Source organism: Muntiacus reevesi, chromosome 22 (assembly GCF_963930625.1).
Source record: "Muntiacus reevesi chromosome 22, mMunRee1.1, whole genome shotgun sequence".
Lineage (NCBI taxonomy): Eukaryota > Metazoa > Chordata > Mammalia > Artiodactyla > Cervidae > Muntiacus > Muntiacus reevesi.
The window spans coordinates 19,764,047-19,789,709 of record NC_089270.1 but is presented as its reverse complement, the minus strand read 5'-3'; the positions used below and the strand labels follow the sequence as shown (position 1 = coordinate 19,789,709).

The window sequence follows — 25,663 nt, the reverse complement described above, 5'->3', positions numbered from 1 at the left end:
TGTCAGAATAAATGAGTGGCATGCTCCTTGGCTGAGCTCCTATAATTATAACCCTTTTCCCTGGTGACTCAGACAGTAAAGAATCTGCCCTGCAATGTGGGAGACCCGAGTTCAGTTCCTGGATAGAGAAGATCCCCTGGAGAAGAAAATGGAAACCCATTCCAGTATTCTTGTCTGGAAAATTCCATGGATGGACGAGCCTGACAGGCTAGTCTAGGGGGTCACAGAGTCAGATACAACTGAATGACTAACACTTTATTTAACGCCTCATTCTTACCAAATTTCCCTAAAAGAGTTTCATAGTCTTTTTTTTTTAATAATTAGCAACATTTTTTTTTTCTTCCATTTATTTTTATTAGTTGGAGGCTAATTACTTTACAATATTTTAGTGGTTTTTGCCATACATTGACATGAATCAGCCATGGATTTACATGTGCTCACCATCCCGATCCCCCCTCCCACCTCCCTCCCCATCCCATCCCTCTGGGTCTTCCCAGTGCACCAGCCCTGAGCACTTATCTCGTGCATCCAACCTGGGCTGGCAATCTGTTTCACACTTGATAATATACATGTTTCAATGCTATTCTCTCCTGCCAGCTACAATTTCAATAATTCAGCTAAACACTAATCTAGCTATTGTGAAGGTATTTTGTAGATGTGATTAAAGTTATGATTAAAGATAATCAGTTGACATTTAAATGAAGGTGCTCATCCTGGAAAGCTGAGAGGTCCTGATTCAATCAGTTGAAAGACCTTGAGAGCACAGGTAAAGCTTCCAGAAGGAGAGGAAATTCCACCCGTGGGCAGCAGCTTCAGCCTGTTCTTGAGAGTTCTGGCTTTCCTGTCCTAAGAGCTCCCACTATAGATTTTAGACTTGCCCAGCCAGCCCCACAACTGCACAACCAATTCCTTGAAATAAATTTGATATGTGTCTCCTCCTGGTCCTGCCTCTCTCAGTGAAATCTGGGTGAATACAGAGATTACTAACAGACTATACATAGAATGGGACTCACTGGAAAAGACCCTGATGCTGGGAAAGATTGAGGGTAGGAAGAGAAGGGTGCAACAGAGGATGAGATGGTTGGATGGCATCAATGGATTCAAGGGACATGAGTTTGAGTAAACTCTGGGAGATAGTGAAGGATAGGGGAGCCTGGCACGCTGCAGTCCGTGGGGTCGCAAAGAGTCAGACTTAGCGACTGAACAACAAATACATAGAATAAAGTCATGTGTTGGCTGTGAAGTTTCACTGCCCTCATGCTTACATTTCCTCCCCCTCCTAATCAATCATTTCAAAAATGGTCACATGGGCTAAAGGTAACTTAAAGATCTTTCAACACATCTTATTAGGATGGTACATTTTTACATGGTCTTAAAGAAAAGTAGTAAGAGTTTGTTGGATAAAACAAGAGCATATCGTTAATTCAAATATAGCATAGATTCTATTTTCCTTTGGAATGTTCTGAGATTTTTCTTCAATTTATATTTTTACCACCACACATGCGATATTACAAAACCCTGTGACATGCCTTTTGCTAATCTAGTCAACCACAACAGACTGTCCTGCAGGTAAAATCTACTGTAATAAATTTTCAGCGATGGTGGTAGCCTTCAGTTTCTAAAATCTTTCTTGGTCTCTGATAGTCATTATTTATTTTCCTTCATCCTATTTGCCAAAGGTCCTCCAAAAGCTTTGTATAGTGCAACAGTGGATCCATAGGCACGGGAAAGCTTATATTCTTAAAACTCAATTGTGCTATTCACTTCCCAAGCTATCATGCCCGCTATTAAATATTTTGCTTCTTCTTCACTTTTTGGAGCCTTATACTTCTTTTCATGAACTACATCTTCCAACTCAGATTTCATGCAAGAGAAATCTCACCTTGATATAACTCTCCTGTCTTCCTTAAGGAACAATGACTTTCCTCTTTGTATTCAGCTTGATTGTTGCAACTAAATCCACATCAAGCATCTCTTCTCTCCAGCCACGCAATCTGCATTGTGAGTCTTTCTTATCTGATGCTTTTTTCCTGTCATACAAGCCTACTCCAACTTGTACTTTTTTCCCCCAGCAACTTTATGTTTTATCCATTCTTATCTATCTTGTCCCAAATGAAAGCCCACCTTTCTATCAAGCTTTCTTGGTCCCCTATTGCTGTCTCCTTCGCTAAGGATTCTATACATATTTCTATCAACTGTGAAGACTCAACCTGCTTTCTTAGCTTAATTTTAAAAACATTGATTGAGCAACCAGTATACAGCAGGCAGAACACAGAGGTAGAAAAACAGTGTCCTGTGCACTAAAGAGCTAAAAGTCAGGTAATAAGGAGGGACCTGGGCTGGGCTGACACCCTAGCATTTGCTTCTAGACCTAGGTCTAGAGCATCTAGGTCTCAAGCATCTTCACACTGCATTTAGGAATGGAGATCTTGGTCTTCCCTGGTGGTCCAGTGGTTAAGAATCCACGTTGCAATGTGGGGGACATGGGTTTGATCCCTGTTCGGGGAACTAAGATCCCACATGCCATGGGGCAACTAAGCCCACACAAAGCAACTACTGACTACACATGCCAAGAAAAGATACCAGGTGCTGCAACTAAGACCTGATGCAGCCAAATAAAAATAAATGGGGATCTTTCTAAAATGCACGTTGAATCATTCTCCTGCTTAGAACGTTCAGTGACTCCTCACGGTCTGAAGGATGAAATCCAAACTACTTTGGAGGCCACTCATCATCTGACCCCTGGCTATTATTCTTGCCTCATACGTCTATAGGCCCATATCTCTGTGTGCACACGTGTGAATACACATGCATATGTGTGCACACCTGTGCACGTATATTCAGGTACAGGTGGGCAGTAATGCAAGGACTAAACATTTGTTTCCTCTTGATATTCAGATGTTGAAATCCTAATGTCATGGTATTAGGAGGTGAGACGTTGGGGAACTAACCAGGTCATGAGGGTAGAACTCATGAAAAGGACTAGTGCCCTTATAAAAGGAACACCAGAGAGCTCTCTCACCCTCTTTTAACTAGGGGATGACACAGCAAGATGACATCTATCTGTGAACCAGTGATGTGCCCTCACCAGACCTCAAATCTGCCAGCACCTTGACCTTGGTCTTCCATCTCTAGAACTGTGAGATATAAATATTTGTTGCTTAAATCACCCTTCTATGATATTTTGTTATAATTGCCAGAATAGACAGACAAGTGGGTTAGGTGAGCTAAACCAGAAGCCCTAAGGAGAAAAGAAGTCCCCAATACTGATGGGAGAGGTAGAAAGCATGACAAAGATGGAAAAAGGCACATGTGGTTGTTGAAATCAGATATGAGGCAGATTTTAGACATGGAGTGAAAGTAAGTGGGTCAGCGTCAGAGAGGAGGGTAGAGTGGAAGTCCTGAACACAACCAGCTAGCCTCTGCAGCTTTTGCTCATAGTTGGCTCCATTTTATTTTATTTTTTTTTTTTTTTATTTTTTTTTTTTTAGTTGGCTCCATTTTAAAAGGCTAGATAAGGTCAAGTTTGCACATGCCCTTCTCCAATGGCCTGTCCTTGGGCAGGGGGTCTTGAGTCCAACCCAGATTTGCTGGATGGTACACTCTGAGATGAGCGGTGAGCTGAGGCCCATACCATCCCTGCAGCAGGTGGCAGAAGCTGCCATTGTTCTCTGTGGGGGTGAACGCCATTCACACATATTCTGTTTCTCTATCTTAGGCTTCAAAGGGCAGATTGAGAATAGAGATGGGAACAGAATTTCTGGGGGCAGACGGGACAGGAAGCAGTGAAGCCCATGGTGGGTTCACGGGCCCAGGATAGTAGGAAGTGGAATGCCAGTACTGTTCTTAATCTTTTTTAAAGGGTTTTTCTTGCTTTTGTTTTTGATGTGGACCATTTTTAAAGTCGCTACTGAATTTGTTACAATACTGTTTCTGTTCTATGTTTTGGCTTTTTGATCACAAGGCATGTGAGGTCTTAGCTCCCCAACCAAGGAATGCACTGCCTGCATTGGAAGGCAAATCTTTAACCACTGGACCACCAGGTAAGTCCCCTGATCTTAATCTTAAATAGCTCCAAGGAGTGATCTTCTAGAAAATACAGTTTCCACCATGCCCAGAGCCTGTAACAATTCACACTGAATGGCTTCTTGACATAGAAAATGGTGTTTCTGCTGCTGCTGCTGCGTGGCTTCAGTCATGTCCGACTCTGTGCGACCCCATAGACGGCAGCCCACCGGGCTCCCCCATCTCTGGGATTCTCAAGGAAAGAATACTGAAGTGGGTTGCCATTTCTTCCTCCAATGCACGAAAGTGAAAAGTGAAAGTGAAAGTGAAGTCGTGTCGGCCTCGTACTGTAGACCACCAGGCTCCTCCATCCATGGGATTTTCCAGGTAAGAGTACTGGAGTGGGGTGCCATTGCCTTCTCCATGGTGTTTCTAGATCTTCTTAAATAACTACAGTTTTTCCAGGTACCTGAGAAACACTGGGGTTGTGATCATATTGGGGGGTACAGAAAAAATAAGATAAACTGTAGGGTGTTCTGTATGGCAGAACTAGAGCATTTGAGTTGCAGCATGTGAACTCTGCTCTGGCACATGGGATCTAGTTCCCTGACAAGGGATCGAACCCAGGTCCCCTGCATTGGGAGCATGGAGTCTTAGCCACTGGACCACCAGGGAAGTCCGCAGGTGACTCTGACATGCGTCTCCTTTGAGAAGCTATGTGTGAAAAGACAACGAGGCATTGCATATGTTAGCACAGCACCCATTGAGGAATTTCTAACCATCTAGACCTGTGCGTCCCAGGTGTCACCCTCTGAGGCCCAGATGAGGTGGGCCTTAGAGAGACCCCCTTCAGACTTGAGCTTTAAGGAGCAGGTCTAAGGGATCCAAGGAGAGTTCAGACAACCCCAGGCAGGGACAGCACGGAGGCCTCTTGGGGTGGTCAGGCAAAGGCCAGGGAGGGAGTGTCCCGGCTCTCTGTTCCCGAGCACTGCAGACCTGGGAGCAACGCCCACGGCAGAGGGAGACCAGGCTGGGTCCACTTCACCACGGCCAGTTCATGTGAAAATGGACTTAGGCCTGGGAACCCACCTGCTCCTTTAACTCCATGGTTCTCAGTTCTGGCTGCACAGTAGAATGCCCAGCATGTGTGTGTGCGCTCAGTCATGTCCAACTCTCTGTGACCCCACGGACAGTAGCCCACCAGGCTCCTCTGTCCATGGGATTCTCCAGGCACAAGTATTGGAGTGAGTTGCCATTTCCTTCTCCAGAGAATCTTCCTGACCCAGGGATCAAACCTGCATCTCCTATGTCTCCTGCCTTTGCAGGTGGATTCTTTACCGCTGAGCCACAGGGAAAGTCAGAATGCAGAGGGAGCTTTTAAGTCTGTCAATGTCCAGACTTCCTGTCAAGACAACCGAATAAGAAGCATCTCGGGGAGCCAAGCCGAGCGCAGGGGTCTCTAGTTTTGTTTACCATCCTCAGGGGATGCTTAGGCTTACTATCACTTACGTCTCAGCTCCTCACCCCAGGACCGGGAACGCATCCGACTCCACCGCCCAAATTTCTCCCTTCAGCCCCCGTGCCCTTCAGCACAGCCATCTGCCACCCTCTGTGTCCACGGGCACGCTCTGCTCACTCAGGCCTGTGTTTCCCAGATACAGGCAGCAACACAACACACCTTCCCCTGGATCAATTGATATTATTTTCCCAGAGCAAACATAGCTAATTTTCACAGAAATGATCTAATTTCAGTTTTCTTTTCTTCCTGGAATTATGTCTATTCCTTCATCTAAAAAGAAATTTTTTTTTAACTTCACAGTAACAAATGGCAACAAAATGATATTAAGTTGAAGCCAAACTGACAGGTTTTCCCAACCAGGTCATGACTTTATCTGGGACTCCCTGATTCCACACAAGAGTCTGCAGACACAAAAGGCAACTTTTAAAACGCTGGGATAGTAAGCTTGGTTCTTAGGATGTTGAAGGAGTTGTTCAATAAGTGATCTAGCTTCCTTTCTTTATGAAAGAAGGTCAAGATAAGAATCTACAGATACTCTGGCTTTCTCAATCCTTTAAATCCAGATATTGTTGAAAGGCACATTACAGATACACAGAGCATTAGAAACATAAACATGGATTTCCTCCAGCAAGGGACTGGTGTCTGGAGGAACAAAGAGGCCAACATGTTGCTTAATTAACTCATACTTTTCTGTAACTAGATGTCTTCTGAGCCCAGACTTTGGGCTACTCACAGCTCGGAGAAACCAATTGTCAGAGCATCCTAGCTATCTAGATTAGAATGCTAAGGGTCCCTGTTCATGGAACTGGGCTGGCTACTATCTGAGCACATATGTTTATGGTCTAGGATATCTGAGAGCTCTTTCTAGATGGAAGGGCATAAATTTTGGAGCAACAGTGTTCAGGAGAAAGGGAAGACACAGACAAGGAAGAGTGGATGAGCTTAATTGAGGGAAATCCTGCAGCAGAGACCTTTCCTCTTAGATTCAGGAAACTCGTCTTGAACCCAGTGGGGACGGTAGTTAAGGTCAGAAGCTAAAGGTGTTGTGTTCAAGAAAAGGCTGTGAAACTCCAAGAATGAACAGTACTGGTTTGAGGCCTAAGGACCCAAATTCTTCCCAAAATCCAGAAGAGGGATGTTCAAGAAGTTGCTAGAAAATGCTATTGCTCAATATGGATAGTGCACACATGGGCATACTCAAAATGATTGTGCTGGTTTATTTACAATATGTGCATTTTTCATATGTAAGTGATGAAAGTGAAAGTGAAAGTCACTCAGTCGTGTCCAACTCTTTGTGACTCCATGGACTGTAGGCCACCAGGCTTCTCTGTCCATGAATTTCCCAGGCAAGAATACTGAAGTGGGTTGCCATTTCCTCCTCCATGAGTCTTCTTGACACAAGGATGGAACCTGTGTTTCTTGTGTCGCTTGCATTGGCAGGCGGATTCTTTACCCACTGAGCCAGCAATTCCCCGAGCTGGATACTATCATTATCTTCACCTTAAGAATGAATCCAGCTTAAAGTGGATGGTGACTGCAGCCATGAAATTAAAGACAACTGGACTGCTTCTTGGAAGGAAAGCTATTGACACACCTAGACATTGTATTAAAAAGCAAAGACATCAGTTTGTCAATAAAGATTCATATAGTCAAAGCTATGGTCTTTCCAGAAGTCATATACAGATGTGAGTTGGACCATAAAGAAGGCTGAGTATCAGAGAATTGATGCTTTTGAATTGTGGTGCTGGAGAAGACTCTTGAGAGTCCCTTAGGCACCAAGAAGATAAAACCAGTCAGTCTTGAAAGAAATCAACTCTGAACATTCATTGGAAGGACTGATGCTGAAGTGCCAATATACTGGCCACCTGATGTGAAGAGCCGACTCACTGGGAAAGACCCTGATGCTGGGAAAGACTGAGGGCAGGAGGAGAAGGGGGCAAGAGAGGATGAGATGGCTGGATGGCATCACTGACTCGATGGACATAAACTTGGGCGAACTCCAGGAGACAGTGAAGGACAGGGAAGCCTGGCGTGCTGCAGTCCACGGGGTTGCAAAGAGTCGGATGTGACTGAACAACAAAGAATGAGGAGGTCCCACACCCAGATCCATTTATACTGAGATGTTCTCTTTGCTGGTGAGCTGTTTCTCCTTCTAGTCAAGGTTAATTTCTATACCGACCCTCTGGCTTCCATGACCAATACCCTTACCTCTCCATCTCTACAACATTCCTGCATCAGTTGATTTCCTTTTTTCTCTGCACCTTCAAACTCTCTGGTCCTGTCTACAGGCTTGAGATGGTTTCCTCTCCCTTTCCGTCTACTTTTCTGTTTGACCCCTAAATAGTGGTGTTCCCCAATTTCTCCTTTCACCTTGATTCCTACCTTCATCTTTTCAGCCTGTCTAAGGGTTGACATTTACTATTAAAGCTTTAATAACTATAATTTTTGAGGGTCACTCCCAAATCTAAATCATTAGTAATACTAATGTGGCCTAAAATGTTGATTTTTAAGAAGAGACTGTAACAAAAGCAGACACAAAATCCACATATTGCCAAGTTTTACTTTCTCCTCTGGGCCAAAATATTTGCTAACTCAGGTACTCAGTAATACAATATTTTAATTTTGCATTTATGGTTTTTTTTTTCCAAATTGGAAAACAAAGCACATGTTGCCTCTGGATTTCAGTCTGGCATCACAATAGGTTGCATGGAATGCTTTGTGAGCTGCTCTTGAGTGGTTTGGAAGTTTGTTAACTCACTCTTGCTCAGTATAAATAAGATAGAATTTTCTAAATTATTGAAGTACAAGTGGTTTCTCCAAAAATAAAGAAGGAGGAGTGGAGGGTGGGGGAGGGGAAGACAGGGAAGGAGAAATACAGGCACAGAGGGGTTTTGGTAACAATGAGCATCACAGAGTGAATGGGCGCTAAGGCAGCATTTTATTAGTCAGTTTACTCCAGAGTCATTAGTAGTTACATAGAAACTGGACAATATGTCACACAATGCCATAAATATTCTACATATTACACAGCATATGTGACCAGTAAATCCGTAACAACTCCATTTGATGTCTGAAAGTACGTTATCATGTGCTTTAGAAGCTTAAAATATTTTTAGAACTACTTTAGAGAGCTGAGAGGAGCACTGAGGAAACGGTCACAGAAAGCATTTCCCCCACCACGATTAAGAGTGGCCCAGGAGGGACTTCCCTGGTGTTTTGGTGGCTAAGACTCCCACCTTCCAGAGCAGGGGGTCCCCGGGTTCGATCCCTGGTCCCACAGGCCGCTACTAAGAGTTCACATGCCCCAACTAAAGATCCCACGTGCCATCACAACAAAGATCAAAGATGCCATGGGCTGCATCAAGACCCGGAGCAGCCAAATAAAATAAACAAACATAAATATTAACAAAACAAAATGAAAATTACTTTTAAAAAGGAAAAACTGTTTAAAAAAAATAATGGAGTGGCCCAGGAGTCAAAGGAGAGGAAGGGAGCCAGATGCCCTGCATGGGTCAGCAGTGAAGCTGCAGTCAGCAATCCTCATTACAGTTACAAGACTCCTCCCTCGGCACCTTTCCTCAAGGCAAGGTGAGCGGAGCCCTGTGCTCCAGCTCATCTCCGTCTCCTCTGAGTAAACAGAAACCCTTCTTCCAAAGGGCATCTCCTGCAACAACAGGAGCAGCAGGTGCCGCTCAGAAGCACAACCAGGGCACAAAAGCATCTACAAACCTTCGGGGCACTTCCTCGGAGACACCTCGGAAAACTGCTTCTGACAACGGGGTCCCCAAGCCCCTTAGATCACCGGGGGAGATGCCCCTCAACATGCCAGGTCACCTCACTGACACTAAAGAGCCTCAAAACGTCATCCTACTTAGAGTACCTTGGGATTTCCAGAGTTGATGCAAGATGACAAGCTCTGATTCGGCCAGAAGGATCACCTTTCCTTGGACACCTTCTGCTTGCGGCGGATGCTGACTTTTGTGGCTCTCTTAACACAAGCAGAAGCAGTAATTTCCTTCTCATCTTTTCCCCTCCCCCCCCCCCACCTCTGGAGCTATGTGAGAGGTAAGGCTTTGCCAGGAAATTTTCTCCCAAGAACATCAAAGGGAAATAGGTCCTCCATCGGGATAACACGGCACTTGTCTTTCCCATGGAGACAGGCGGATGCTCTGAAAGTCCCTGGCATGGCCCTCTGCACTTCCATTCACGGGCAACCATGGTCAGGTGTTTTCATGGCAAACTGCCAGCTCAAGGCCCTAATTAATTAAACCACTCTTCTAGCCAGGGATATCGGCCATTTTGACACCTCAGTTGGAGACGGAAGCACAGGAAGGTTTAGTTTAGGAAAAGCAGCTCTGCTTTTATCACATTTGATCTCCCCAGTGGGAAAAGCCAAGTGCCCAGAGTTGCAATAATCATGTTAAGTGCCAGTTTCCGTTGCCAAAAAAATAGTACACTCTTTTCTTTATCGTTCTCTTGGGGAAAACTCCCACCGAGTCATTTACTGGGTTCTCTGCTTATCTTGCAATTCCACACCAGCAGTACTGTTCTTTTTTTCTTTTCTCCAACATATCTAGGCAGTTCCGCAAGCCTTCATGGTCTGTGGTTTTAAAGATCATTAAATTTAGGCTCAACCCTAGAGCAGGGTAGAGTATGAGATCGCCCAGGACAATATTTAAAGTGCTAGCCACTTTACATTGGAGAATCAGCCCGCTCATTTCAGGGGGCAGACAAGTCTTTGAGAAGACCAGTCTCCAGCTCCTGACCCAGGACATGACTCAGGAGTCTCTGCTTTGACAAAAGGCAGAGCTGTTCTAGAGATATCTCTGATCACTTCCAGCTCTAAGACTCTATGGCCATCCCTTGCTATGACTAAGGACGGTGGTGGTGGTAGTCGTCCTAGTAGTTCATTTAACAGGTAATTTTGAGGAGCTATTATGTTCAAGTCTCAGTTTACATGCATGAATAAAGCAGATCTAAATATCCCTGTCATCTTGGAACTGATACTGTCAGGAGACATGAAATAAACAATACAGGAAAAAATGAGTTACATGGTATCTCAGAATGTGAAGTGAAAACACAGGCAGCTTGGAGATTCCTGGGGCAGAAACAGGTTGCAGTTTTGAATCGGGTGGTCACTGAGAAGGTGCTGATACACTGATAAGCTGAATCACTGTTGATGCAGGGAAGGAACAGAGTCCGCCCTCCCCCCAGCCCTCTCCTCTGCACCCCTTCCTCTCACTGTCCAGCAAAGAAGGCCCTCTTAGCACTCATGGGCAATGCTTGGTCCTGGATTCCAGGCACTCTTCTTTCAGCAATTACTGCCAGGCTTTGGGGTTTTATTCTTGCATTCTCTCATTCCCACTCCATTGAGAGGCAGTACTGGTACCCAGACTCTGGAGACCAACTTCTATGACTGGAGTACAGGCCTTCCATCCATGAGCTCTGCAACTTTGCCCAAGTCACTCAACCTCTCTGTGCCTCATTTGTGTCATGTATAACATGAGACAAATAATAGTATCAATTTAGAGAATGGATGAAAGGATTGAATAGGTGGATCCACATAAAATTCTTGGAGCAGCATCTCAGGGCTGACTCTGGACCTCACAATGCAGCCACCACGCTGGTTCCTTATCCGAGCACCCTGTCCTCATCCTCACATCAGCTGTCTTATTTAGCAGTTGGCGTGAGCAACGGCTTCAGAAGATTATAGCAATCCTCAAAGTATGGAATTAAAATAATGAAGAAAAACAATCTGCGTGGGGGGAGTGGGAGGGGATGGATTATTTGGCCTGTACAGATCCTTTATGAAAACAAAGGCGAAGCGCAGAGCTAAGCTGCTAAAATCAGAGGTTGCAATTAGCTTGATTGCAGAGTGACTTGGTCCCATTTTGAGCAACAATAGCGAGAGTGATCATTCCTAATTGAGGCAAATTAAGTATTCTGACAACTCCACTTTTCTAAAAAGAGTTGTAAGCCAGTAGAGAGATCCAATTTACACGAATTCTGGGCCATTCTTCTTATGGAGTCATCTTTTAATTTTTTTTTTTTTCTGCCTTCTTTTCACATCTAGCACACTGTGCTGTGGACTTAGAAAACAAGATAAATCTCTCTAGGAAAGCTCATCTTTCAGAGCATATTATGTAAAATTAAATGTGTTTATGTGTGCGCAGGCACACAAGTCTATTTAACTATGCCAAATCCTGATTATGTAACAGTCTGGAAAATCCAAAAACAGAAAGAAGAAAAAAGAGAGAAAGCTGCCATGGTGCCCTTGAGACTCAGCAACATTACAACCTCAAAGGAAACCATCTAGAATCACAAAGGAAACAGAATTTACAGCCAGAACTTCACCATAATATCTTTGTGCTAAGTCGCTTCAGTTCTGTTCAACTCTATGCGACCCCAAGGACCATACATAGCCTGCCAGGCTCCTCTGTCCATGGGATTTTCCAGGCAAGAATACTGGCGTAGATTGCCATTCTCTTTTCCAGAGGATCTTCCCAATGCAGGGTTTGAACCCGGGTCTCCTGCATTGCAGGCAGATGCTTTACCATCTGAGCCATCAGGAAATAATATCTTTAGTACTTGATAAAGAAACTAGGAGATCAAGTTAGTGATTGTAGAGCTAAATGAAGTAGTTTCTTGTGATCTTTAACCACCCCCCCACACACAAATATATATATATATATATATATATATATATGTATATATTTATATATATATATATGCATTTAGCCCAATGTAGATGGGTGTACAACTTTTCTCTTCATTAAAGGAGGCACTTCAATGGATGATGTATTTGGATTGGTGACTATGAAAAAGTGTTACAGAAATGTTGGACTTCCTTATTTTCAGTGTAGCAGCCATAGAGATAACCAAAGAGAGTAAATATTGGTGATTCCTCCGTAATATTATCATTTTATATCTCTGGATTATTTATATACACACCCACATACATAATAAAACAATTCTTAAATGCCCTTTTGCAAGTATAATTTGCAAAATTAGTCAGCATCCCTTTATTTCTGCCACCCCCATTAAATAATTTTGGCAGTCCAGAACTACTATGTCAAAAATCCACTTATTTTTTTGGTGGCTCAAAATAGATTTTTTCAGGTGTAAGTATATGTGGTGGGGGGAAAGGGTTGCTGGTAATTGTTACTGTTTCAAATATATCCTACAATGTATATTACATGAGCAGTTAGGCATGAGCCACAGACTTCCAAGGTGGTGCTCTTGAAAATTGTTCAAATGCAGATGCAGAGCGATAATTATAGCTCAAAAGGGATTAAAGCAAACTATTTCGTGACACTTGCCCTTAACTACCTTCCTTCCTATTAGCAGTGTTCCTGTTTAAGACAATGACTATACTTAGACAAACCATGGACCTGAATGTGCTGTTGATTCTGAAATGATGATGACAATTACTGCAGCTGCTGAGAGAGAATTAGGGGGTGCCCTGGCATCACCAGAGCAGTAAGGCCCCATTCGTGAAAATGCCCACGCTCCAAAAGGCATATCTTAATGGCACTGACGAGATTCTGTGGCCGAATTTAAAAAACAATTATATCATTAAACAGTCAACTTATCCCTACATTTTATTTGCTGCAAATTATACCTCATCCAAATAATGATTATAATGTATTCCTTGGTTTTTTTGCTTAAGGTAGGACATACACAAAAATAGGCAATGAATTTCTTCTGGTCCTAAGACTATTTTCCACAACCGGTTTCAATCCTGTAAATTAGGACTACTTGGTTTGACCTTGGGTATATGTGAAAATATATGGTATATTTGAAAATGCTGCAATCACATGGAAAAGAATGAAAAATTTCTAGGCCAAGGCTATAAAATCATTATGAAGGAATCACCGATATTCACTCTCTTAAATTACATCCATGGGTGCTACACTGAAAGCAAGGAAGTCCAACATTTCCACAGCACTTTTTCATAGTCACCAACCCAAACCCTCCATCCATCGAAATGCCTCCTTTTGATAAGAAAAAAGCCATAAGTCCATCTAAAAAAAGTAGATTCTTTCTCTTCAATTCTTTTCCACTTCAAGCCTTCTCCTGGAGGCTTTTGGAAGAATAATACCAAGCCAAACTTATGAATTAACAAGCAGTATTAAATGTCTTCTATGGGGTCAAAATTGTGTCCAGTACTAGAAGATATAAAAAAGTATATTCATTGTACAATTAGAAAGATTTTATGTTTCATTTATTAAGAAATGCTTTCTTCTATAGAACTGAAACCTCCAACATTGAACTTGAGTGCACTCTAGTTATTAAGAATTTAAGTAAATAAGAATTAGAGACCCACACGAGGGTATTTCTCTAGTGCAATTACTATTTATGTTCTTTCCAAATGTTGACATTAGCCCAAGTCTTTTGAGTACTTTCCTTGATATTTTTGGTATTTTAGAGCAAAAAGATACAGCGGACACAGAGTACCAAAGTTCAAATTATTCTCTGTAAGCACAGGGGTGGAATAAAAATGAACATCTCTTACTGAGAGGCTGTTCGAAGAATTTTATGTGGATCCACCTATTCAACCCTCACAACAATTTTGGGGGTTGATACCATCATCTGTCTCATTTCATACATGACATAAGTGAGGCACAGAGAGGCTGAGTGACTTGGGCAAAGCTGTGGACCTCCTGGATGATGGAGCTGGGATCCAAGTCACAGACATTGGTCTCCAGAGTCTGTGCTCTTAACCCTGCATCATACTGCCTCTCAGGAGAGTGCGCATGGGAAAAATGCAAGAATAAAAACCAAAAACTGGACAGTAATTGCTGAAAACAGAGTGCCCACAATCCAGAACCACGCATCCTTATCCCAAATACTGCAAATGAGCACCAAGAGCCCATTCTTGGCTAAGCGGGTGAGACGTGGAACCACAGGGAGGAGGGGCGCTAGCTGCAATACTGCCCCTCTCTTGAAAGCGATACAATTTTCCTTCCTATAAGTTAGTGATCTGTATTGGCACATATGAAAAAAGGAATAGAACTTTGCAAATACGTCTCTGTCATCCTTTATCCAGCAGATAGCCCTATAGCAAGTCAGCAAAAACAGCACTCGGCCAACAAGTAACCTTCATAGCTTCCCAAAAAACCCATTTAGAAAGAAAACAGCATTTAAATTTACTTGAAATGATACCCTTCACTGTAACTGCTCCAGAACATGGAATTCTGCCTTTCTCAGGGGGGAACTGAAAATTTTCCTCGATGCTGACAGGGTTGATTTCGTCTCCGTGCCCTTTCTCAGGCCATGGGAAGAAGCCACGGTGACCTGCCAGCCTGGAAATTCTGCCAAGAGGCCAGGAGTCATGGGAATCTGCCCAGCCTGCTTTGTGGAGGTCAGCGAACGCCGTCTAGACACTAAGTCTTGGTCTTTAAAAGAGGAAGCCAGATATAATACAGTCTCAAAGGCTGAGGAACCAACTCTAAGTAAATATCTTAACAACCGATATTACTATCTTGGGCTGTGTTTACACAGAGACCCATTCATCAACACGGATGAAAACTTCCAAAAGCCTGTTACATTGTCTATTTTAATCACTGCTTCCTGAAGGAAAATTACCTTGCCTGTGTGAGTGAAGAATCGTCTATGTCTATTAAAAGTAAAATATTCATCCAGTGGGCTAAGTGATGACATAAGCATGTGCTCTGCATATTCATATATCATTGGTCACGGTGGAGGGACAAGTCAAAGCCAATGGTTAGATGGAAGGGAAGCACAGTCAATACAGCCACAAATATCCCCACAAATTACCACCATCAACAAATAGATTTCCTTTAGGTTCCCACATTGTCCCCAAGCCAATACGTTTTAATATGATAAGGATTCATTTCCTAAATGAATTTTTTAAAGGTTTTCATGTATATAGGTTGATATCAGAAGTCCAAGGAGAGAGGGCAGAGCGAGAGAGAGAAATTGAGCCCACCCACCCCCTCAACACACACACAAGGTACAATACACCATCAAGTGACAGCTGAATTTTTAAAACAAATGCTCCAACCTGAGAAACCTATTTATACGACTACTCTTACACAGTTGGGAGTCTAGGTTACCATGTGTAGATGGGATACACAGCAGGATAAGGTAGGGCGTTTTGATGTCAAACTGGAAAACCACTGTTTTTCATTTTTAAGTAATTTGTGAAACAGAAATCTCTAACCTTTGACCCATCGCTCAGATTCATCTTATACCTGACCTTCACCCCATCCATCACCCTCACCTCTCGGTCGCCCCTTGCCTATCTCTGACCTGTGTCCCAGGGGTGGGGGTCAGGGTCAGGGTGAGGAGCCTTGGTGAAGGGGTGAAGGCATCTGTCTTATGCGCTGCTTCCGATTAAAACGCTGGAAGTTCAACAGTGCTGCTCAGAAAGTCCTGACACATGTGGGTCCATATCTTGCACTGAGAGATGGGAAAGCATCAAGACACAAAAATACAAACACCAATGAACATAAAACAGGTGGCAGGAGACGTCATGAAGCTCACTTGAGGATCGTTCTCTGCTGCTTGTCCACTGCATACACACCCTTCATGGGTCAACACTGGATAAATAGTGTGGTGTGGAGAGGTTTTAGCTTTTTGTAATTTTTAAAAATTTTAATTGGAGGATAACTGCTTTCCAATGCTGTGTTGGTTTCTGCTGAACAAGGGGCATAAGCCATAAGTATTTAGCTCCTCCTCTTGAGCGCCTCCCACCCACCCCCCAGCCATCCCACCCTTCTAGGTCATCAAAGAGTGCTGGGCTGAGTTCCCTGTGTTATATAGCAACTTCCCATTAGCCATCTATTTTACATTTGGTATTGTATATGTATGTGTCAATGTTCCTCTCTTGATTTGTCCCACACTTTCCTTCCTCTGCTGTGTCTACAAGACCATCCTCAACATCTGTGTATTCTTGCAATGAATACAAATCAATGCAAACACATTCATCAGTACCATTTTTCTAGATTCCATATACACGTGTTAACATACGATATTTATTTTTCTCTTTCTGACTTACTCCACTCTGCATAATAGGTTCATCCAGCTCGTTTCAACTGACTCAAATTTGTTCCTTTTTATAGCTGGGTAATATTCCATTGTGTATATATACCACAACTTCTTTATCCATTCATCTGTTGATGGATATCTAGGTTGCTTCCCTATCCTAAAGACTATAAATAGGGCTGCAGTGAATACTGGAGTACCTATGTTAATTTGAACTATGATTTTCTCAGGGCTTCCCAGGTGGGGCAGTGGTAAAGAATCTGCCTGTCAATGCAGGAGATGCAGGAGACAGAGGTTCGACCCCTAGGTCAGGAAGATCCCCTGCAGTAGGAAATGGCAATCTCCTCCAGTATGCTGGCCTGGAAAATTCCATGGACAGAGGAGCCTGGCCATGGGGTTGCAAAGAGACAGATACGATTGAGCGACTGAGCACATACACACACACACACGCACATACAGAGGGTATATACCCAGTAGCGGCACGGCTGTGTCCTGTGCTAGTTTTATTTGAGAGGTTTTAGAGAGAGGAAATCAGAAGATCTGAATCAGGCCTATCCTCTAAGAGTTTATCTTGAGTTTAATATGTGCCCTAGAGCAAGTCATCTCATGTCTTGGCATGTTTGTTTTTCTCCTATAACACGTTAGGAATAACAACTGCTTTGCAATAGGAGATACTCAATAAATATTCATGAATAATGAATGAATTTATGCATATTACCTAGAGGTGTTTAAGTTTTCCAAATTACAGCATGAACTGGTCTTTGGCTGAAAATAAGAATAGAGTTCTTACAACTCTATCAGATGGTGTTTAGGAAGTAAGCTTTAGAATATTTGCTGTCTTCGCCCAACCTTAACATGTTAATCCCCACTAGGCATCCATTAACACCTTATTTTAATGCAGAAATTACCTTTATAGTGAATATAAAGATATTCTTTTCTGAACTACTGTGAAAAGGAAAAAAAATACCTTTTAGAACAAAATGGTGCCATAATAATATTATGCTAACAGACAACCATTTATCATTCAGTTGCTAAGTCGTGTCTGATTCTGTGTGACCCTGTGGACTGCATGCAGCACCCCAGGTTTCCCTGTTCTTCATTACCATGTCTGCAGTTAATTCATTTGGATCTCATGGATCTCATCCAAATTCATTCAATAATTCATTGATTGAGTTCATACTACCTGTGGGGTGTTTTTTTTTACTCCTGCTAACAGAATCATGGTTCCTCCCTTCCAAGAACTGATAGTTTAGGGGGAAGCTGGACCTAAGATAAATAAGTATTTAGAATCCAGCGACAGAGAAGGTAACAAACACTGAAAGTGATGACTCTAGGGTCAGACAGCTGAACTCACATCCTGACTACAACATCTACTACTGGAGTGTCCTCCAGGAGGTTCTTTACCAGTTGATGGTTTTATTACCTACCTGCGAGCGCTGTTATAAAAATCGAAGAGAAAATCCATGTAAAGTACTTGGCACAGGGTTGTGAACATGGTCAACATTTGACAAGTTGTATGGTTGTCGTTAGGTTATACTTGAAGTCAGTACCAAATGTTATGAGCTCAGGAGATAAAACCGCTCATCTTTCTTGGAGAAACCATGAAGAGTCTTTCAAAAATCTTGGAAAGGAAAGGGACAAAGAAAGAGATCTCTCCATGGAAGAGTGAGTTTTCCAAGCCGATGAGAAGGCAGGGGTATTCGAGCAGTCTGTTCCAGGTCTTCAGACTGCTCAAGTGATGCAGAGTTTGGGGGCTCTTTGGTATAAAAACTGAGATCTCTTAGATGTCTTTTAAATAATTTATTGAGGTAAAATTCACATCACATAGCCATTGTAAAGTGGACAATTCAGGGGCATTTAGAACATTTACAATGTTGTACAACCATTACCTCTACCTACTACCTGAACATCTCCATCACAGCAGAGCAAAACTTCTTACTCCTTAAACAGGTTCTCCTCCATCCTCCTCTCCTCCAAGTTTGTATATTTAGGTCACTGCTCCATTTGGAGTTCATTTTGCTCTATGGTGTGAGTTTGGGGTCCAACTTCATTTTTCCCCATGTGCACATCAGCTGTCTCAGCACCGTTTGTTGAAGATGATTATCTTCTCCACTGATGGACCTGGTACCCTTGTCAAAAACCAACTGGCCACAGAACTGGGGAGCAGAGTGGAGCCTCTTCCCCGCCTCAGTATGTCTGTACGGACAGCTGGTGTCTTAGAGAGGGCACACGCACAGTCTTCTCCCTGACTTTATATATCAATACCCCTCAAGAGTTTTGTAAACCCTCCTCCTTCTCACTCTCCACACCCTCCCTGGGTGACCTCACCCATTCCCACTCTCTCAATCATTCTCTACATGCATATTACTCCCATATTCATATCTCCAGCCCAGAAAGCTTTCCTGAATTGTAACACTACTCGTGCCAGATGCCTGCTGGTCATCCTTACAAGGCGATCTCACAAATCTAACACATATCATTTTGAACTCATTTAACACAGACCAAGCAATACTCATCTGAACTCATCTGAACTACACCAACTTCCTCCCTATCCCTGTCTCTGTCTCAGAAAACAGCACTGCAAATCTGCCCACTGCTCTTGTCTGAAATCAGGGAATCATCTTTAGCAACTTCCTCTCCCATGTATCTAAACTATTATTATATGCTGTTGACTTTATAAACCTCTTGATTCCCAATGCCATTATTCTGATTCTGGCTATGACCATCTGTTGCCTAAATTAGAGCCTCCCTCTTAGACTTCATATCTAAAATCTAGCTGCTTCTGTTATTTAGTAGCCAAGAGATCTTAAAATAAAAATCATATCATGTCATACACACCTACCCTCCTTAGCTCAAAGTCCTTTAAAAATTGCCTGTTACCCTTACAATATATCTAAACACTTACTATAGTTTTACAAGGCCATTCGTGATCAGGCTGCCTTTTATTTCACTGTTCCCCATCTTCTATTTCCAGTTATAATTTCTAGACATTCTGAACATTTGACAGTTCTCTACCTCTCACTTCCAGACTTTCACACTTGCTCTTTTTCTGTCTCCACCTTGTCTTCACAAAACCAAATCCCATTCATTTACTGTGTGTGAAAGTCACTTCTTCAGGAAAGTTTTCCCTGGCCCCTAGATTAGCTTAGGTTCTCATGGTATGAGAACCTCCCAACTTAAAAAAAAAAATCATATCATCTATCACAATTTGGCCGACACAACATATCATCGATGACAATTTTACTTGTTTAATGACTACCTACTAGTTCTATGAGGGTAAAGATCAGATGTCACTTGTTCACAGGATATTCCAGTTCACATTCCATAGTAGATGCTCAGTGAATATTTGTGAACATGGATAAATGGATGAAGGAAAGTGAAGTCACAGAGACCAACTGTGCTACTCTAATTTGGGTATGACATAGAACTGGGAGAGGTAGTAATAAGTTGGACAACAGGCCTGGGTTTATAAATTATCTTGACTGATCAAAATTTTTTAATTCAATAAAAATAAACATAATGGCCTGCATCTGTACTAAAAGAATCACTGACATAAATATAAAACAGATTCATGTTTTAAAGCCAGTTCATGTAAAAATGTTTTAAGGGTCCATGCAAGGACATTAAGCACCATGTGATCAACAGAAGGACATGGCTTATAAATAGAAACTGTGCCATCTTAAGACTGTTAGTAGAATGTTACTGCTGCACTCGAGAATGCCTACAGCTTATCGTTTCATCACAGATCACATCTGCTATTGTGCCTGCCACACACTAAGTTTGTAAACAGAGCTTGTTGAATGAAGAGTGAAAAGCACAATTCTTGACACTGGTTATAAAAACTAGCTCCCCCCACCCAAAGAAAAGGATAGATAACCTGGTCTAGAAGCCATAATAATAATAACTAATACAGTGTTTCTATGTGTTGAGCACTGTTCAGAACACTCTGCGTATGCTAATTCATCCACCATACGAAGTGTGCGACTATTGTGCCCATTCTACAGATGGTAAAGATGAGGCACAAATAGGTTATGTCACCAACCCAAAGTCACATAAGTAACAAGTAGCAGAGCCAGGTTTTTAAACCAGACAGTAAGCTCCCAGCAGCCAAGCTTTTGGAAATCAATCATTATCAACATCCTATTAGAAATAAATAAGGAAGATAAATAGCCTTGCAATGGGGTGGGGAGAAGATTCAGAAGATAGCATATTAGCTGGCTTCATACTTAATCACTAGACAGAAGTCAAAGGGAGGCAGATACTGGCTCAGTAAAATGAAGAACTATCTCTAGTGACAGAGGCATTAAGTACACCATCAGTAGAACATTCAAGTGGAGGCTAGAGGCCCACCAGCCTCATTATCATTATCTATACATGACATTTATGGCAGTCCAATCTGGAAAAAGCAGGAGACTAGAGAACCCCTGAAGTCCTTTTGAAACTGTGTAATGCAGATTGGGACTTGAATCCACATGCTGGGACTCGAGCCCGACCTAAACCCAGTTAGGATTTGAACCCACAGTCTTTTAAGTGAGATCACACATGCTATCAGGACTTAATGAAGCTCAGGTTCTTGATGTCTCACCACAGAAAGAATTCAGTGACAGACAAAGTAACAGAGGTAAGAAGTGGATTTATTTAGAGAGAAACACACTCCACAGACAGAGTTTGGGTCATCTCTTGATGGTGAGAGGTCGGGGAGTATGTGGTTGTGAAGTTTTTACAGGGGTGGGTAATCTCAGAGGCAAAAAAGTGGGAGGAGTATTCCAGCTAGTTTGGGGAAGGGGTGGGGATTTCTAGTGGAAGTCAGCTTGTCTGTGATCTTGGACCTATTTGGTTCTAAGCAATTTAGGTCGTGTCCTTGGGCAACGTCATTCTTTTAAAGGCTGTGCCCCTGTCCCCTTTCCTCTTGTTTTGTTCTCTAAGCTCTATAATTTTAAGAATTCCATATGGACCTCACTTGCAGGGAGCCCAAAACTAGACAAACACTGCAGAACCCAATTAAGATGGAGACTTAATACACAATAAAAAAAAATGATCAAGGTAACGAAATGAATAGCACTCAGAACGGTGGGCTCCCATGCCACCTTTAAAGATGAGGACCCCCACTACCTATTTCCATATCAAGTAAATTCAGAAACGGAAACAAACCAGCAAAGAATGTCATGGCATCAAATCCCCAGAAATGCCAAATAACTAATACACAAGGCATAGGTCAACTCTTCATGCACCTGGTTGCCATATCAATAGATAGTGTCAAAGAATTTATTTGAGTTTTCAGACTGTGAAATCACTTCTTTCCCCTCAAGAAGGAGAAGATCTAGTTAAACCTGAGATTAAAGAGGCGGATAAAAGTGCCCCCTGCACTGCAGAGGCCGGGAATTAGACACGCTGCTGCTCCAGCAGGCAGTCCTCAGACATGATCCATTACAAGACGGCTTCCATCAGATGCCAGCGAGGCTAATCCTTTTGCAAAGCCTGACAGCTTCTCAACCTCGACTGTGGTGAATCCAAACCAGATTTTTATGCTATAAGTTCAGCTTTCCAAATACAAAATCATTTTTATTTTGTATTGGGTTTAGGTTTATTACATTTAAATTTGCAAACAAAGATAGAGATGCCTGCCATGCAGCTTGCCCTGAACCCCCTTGACGCTCATCTTACAGAATAAAATATCAGATAATAGCGAGATAGAAATAGATGGAACCAGAGCTTCTGTATAAGAAACCACTGTCAAACGATAACAGCATCCTCCACATCCTTAAAGAGAACCATTCAAATTTCCATCTCTGAGGAAAGACAACCACACAATGTTAGCAGAGCATTTTCATTGATGCCATAACTTTTCAACTGAATATCATCAATTCTAAAGTCACTTATTACTCTGACTGCAGGCTGGAATTCCTACAGGTTGACTTACCTTTTTGCAGTCAGATAAGGACTTCTCATTGGCCAGTGTGCTGAAGATGGTGGTCTGTAACACAAGAAGGTGGAAGACTCATTAGAACTGGAAAAGTGTAATGATATTGACTCTGGCCTGTGCATCTTCCATGCAAGGTGGGGACCATCTCCCATGACCCCACTGATGTTTCTGGATTTTTAAAAAATATTTATTTATTTATTTTGGCTGCCCTCAGTCTTAGTTGCAGCACGTGAACCCTTAGTTGCAGCATGCAGGATCTAGTTCCCCGACCAGGAATTAAGCCTGGGCCCCCTGCATTGGGAGCTCGGAGTCTCAGCCCCTGGACCACCAAGGAAGTTCCTGATTTCTCTGGATTATAAAAAGTGCCTGTCTTTCACCGATCCCACTTTCCACCCCCTCCAAGTCAGAACATTCAATGTGGGCCAACGATGATCTAGTAAGGATGAAGGCTCTTATTTATTTCATTTCACAAATAAAGGACTATAACACCATTAGATTAATTGTCATACCTTAGCAGTAGATCAGGAATGAAAGCCAATCAGTCTGACTCTAGTACCCACCTTCTCAACCATGCAGGGGACTCTCTCTCTTTTGAAGAGATGTGCAAATTGTCAAATGCCAGTATCTTTCAAATGACACCTGGAAGAACCTGAGTGATGGAGTGGAGCTTCTCTCCACCCGCAAGCGGTGTGAGCCTGAACAGTGGTATCGGGCTTGCTGCCTCATCCCCTCTCTTTAGCTCACTTGTTCTTTGTATAATTGACTTTTATATAGTTGTGTGGATATTTTCTTGGCCTCGTGAGCCACTATAAAGGCACTTTGGTATTCAAGGCCAGTTGGGATTTACATGCAAGTTTGTTCCTTCTGGACTATCCTATGAAGAGTTCTATGGACATAATGGGAATAATTTTTTCAGCAAAATTTTCCACTTTTTAATTAATTACAAAACTAAAATGGCTCAGCAGGTAAAGAATCCACCTGCAATGTAGGAGATACAAGTGATGCGGGTTCCATCCCTCAGTGGGGAAGACCCCCTGGAGTAGGAAATGGCAACCCACTCAAGTATTCTTGCCTTGAAAATCCCATGGTCAGAGGAGCCTGGCAGGCTACAGCCCACAGGGTCACAAAAGAATCTAACGCAACTGAGCATGGCACGGTAATATATATTCTTAATAAGTCAAGCCCCTTTCTAACCTACCCTTCGGAGGTAACCAATAGCAAAAATCTCTGTTCATCCTTCCACACTTTCTCTATTTTTATGCAAATATGTATGTATTACATATTAGTTATACACATTATATTACATATGCACACAGAGAAGTTTCTTTCTTTCTTGAGATCATACCATCCTACTAAGACTACATTATCAGCATCTTTCCAGTCACTTCATGTAAAGTCACACATTCCTCTTAATGGCTGCATAGCTTGCATAACATGCATAACATGGATTTGTCATACTTTATTTATGCTTCCCTTTACTGACAGAGATTTGATGGTTTCCAGGACTTCATTCTTTTGTTGTTTTATTGCAATAAATATTCTTGTATACATATGTAAGATATGCATAAATATGTATTATGTATATGTGCGCATATATGAGAGTGAAAAGGCTGGCTTAAAACTCAACATTCAAAAAATGAAGATCATGGCATCAGGTCCTATCACTTCATGACTAATAGATGGGGAAAAAGTGGAAACAGTGGCAGATTTTATTTTCTTAGGCTCCAAAATCACTGCACACAGTGACTGCAGCCATGAAATTAAAAGATGCTTGCTCCTTGGAAGAAAAGCTATGACAAACCTAGACAGTGTATTAAACAGCAGAGATATCACTTTGCTGACAAAGATCCAAATAGTCAAAGCTATGATTTTTCCAGTAGTCACGTAGAGATGTGAGAGTTGGACCATAAAGAATGCTGAACACCAAAGAATTGATGCTTTCAAACTGTGGTACTGAAAGACTCTTCAGAGACCCTTGGACTGTAAGGAGATTAAACCAGTCAATCCAAAAGGAAATCAACCCTGAATATTCACTGGAAAGACTGATGTTGAAGTTGAAGCTCCAATACTTTGACCATCTGATGCAAAGAGCCAAATCACTGGAGAAGACCCTGACAGTGGGAAAGATGAGGGCAGGAGGAGTAGGGGATGACAGAGTATAAGATGGTTGGGTGACATCAGGACTCAATAGACATGAGTTTGAGCAAACGCCAGGAGATGGAGAAGGGCAGGGAAGCCTGGCGTGCTGCAGTCCATGGGATCACAAAGAGTCAGACATGACTTAGTGAGTGAACAATAATATGCATACGTATGCATTATGTATATGTGTGCATAGATGTATGTATGTGTATTTTGTGTATGGGTATATATATGTGTGTATATATGTATATATATGCACACTGATAGTTTTGGTTGAATAGAAATAAAAAACTGGAAGAAATGTATACAAAGACTTTGGTATGGCTCAAAAATCTAACGTGTATAAACTTTCTTTCACTCTTTCTCCATATAACATAAAAATATTTATCAACACACTTAGGATTTTGATATGTTTGGGGATAAGAATTAGAAAAAGTTAAGAATCTGAGACGGCATGTATTCTGTCCCCAAATAATATGCAGTATTAAAGGACAGAAAACACAGACATAGATAAACATACAAAAAAGGATCTTTAATGAAGACAAATTAAGTTCAAGGTTTAGGTGGGCATGATCTTTACATGTGGATTGCTGGTAGTTTTTACGTGTGTTTTAATTTTGTTTGGGAAGGAAGGGATACACGTTATTCAGAAAGTTTGAATTGAAAGGGGAAAATGGAAAGGAGGAAAGATTTTGGCAGCAGAAAAAAAAAAAAAAAAAAAAAAAGACAAAAAGCGAAAATCAAGATTGGACCAGAAAGGAGAGAAAGAACAGCCAAAGTAGCAGACAGCTGGCATGCATAACAATGAAGCATCCTCTTCAATCTTCCCGTCAAACGCCTTCCTCATGACCTTTCCTCATCTTTACACACCTGTACACTGAACACTACCACAAGAGAGATCTTGATGTTCACGCTCAGATTTCTGCTCCAGGGAAAGACCCAGCAAGACTTGGTCATCACTGTAGCCCCATTACCTAGCCCAGTGCCTGGCACAGAAAAGGTATCCACTAAATATGCACCAGATGAAAAAAAATGCGAGAAAAAAAAAAGACTGCAGTCTTATCCCA

The 25,663-nt window shown here is 42.2% G+C and overlaps 1 long non-coding RNA gene across 2 annotated transcripts in view; it reads right to left on the bottom strand.

Annotated features, from left to right (window-relative positions):
• LOC136153083 (uncharacterized) overlaps window positions 1-25,663 on the bottom strand; it is a 452,303-nt gene that overhangs the window by 192,127 nt on the left and 234,513 nt on the right. For both annotated transcript variants that reach the window (XR_010660328.1, XR_010660329.1), the window contains exon 3: window positions 22,455-22,508. This is a non-coding gene — a long non-coding RNA (uncharacterized lncRNA). The remainder of the gene's footprint in view (window positions 1-22,454; window positions 22,509-25,663) is intronic.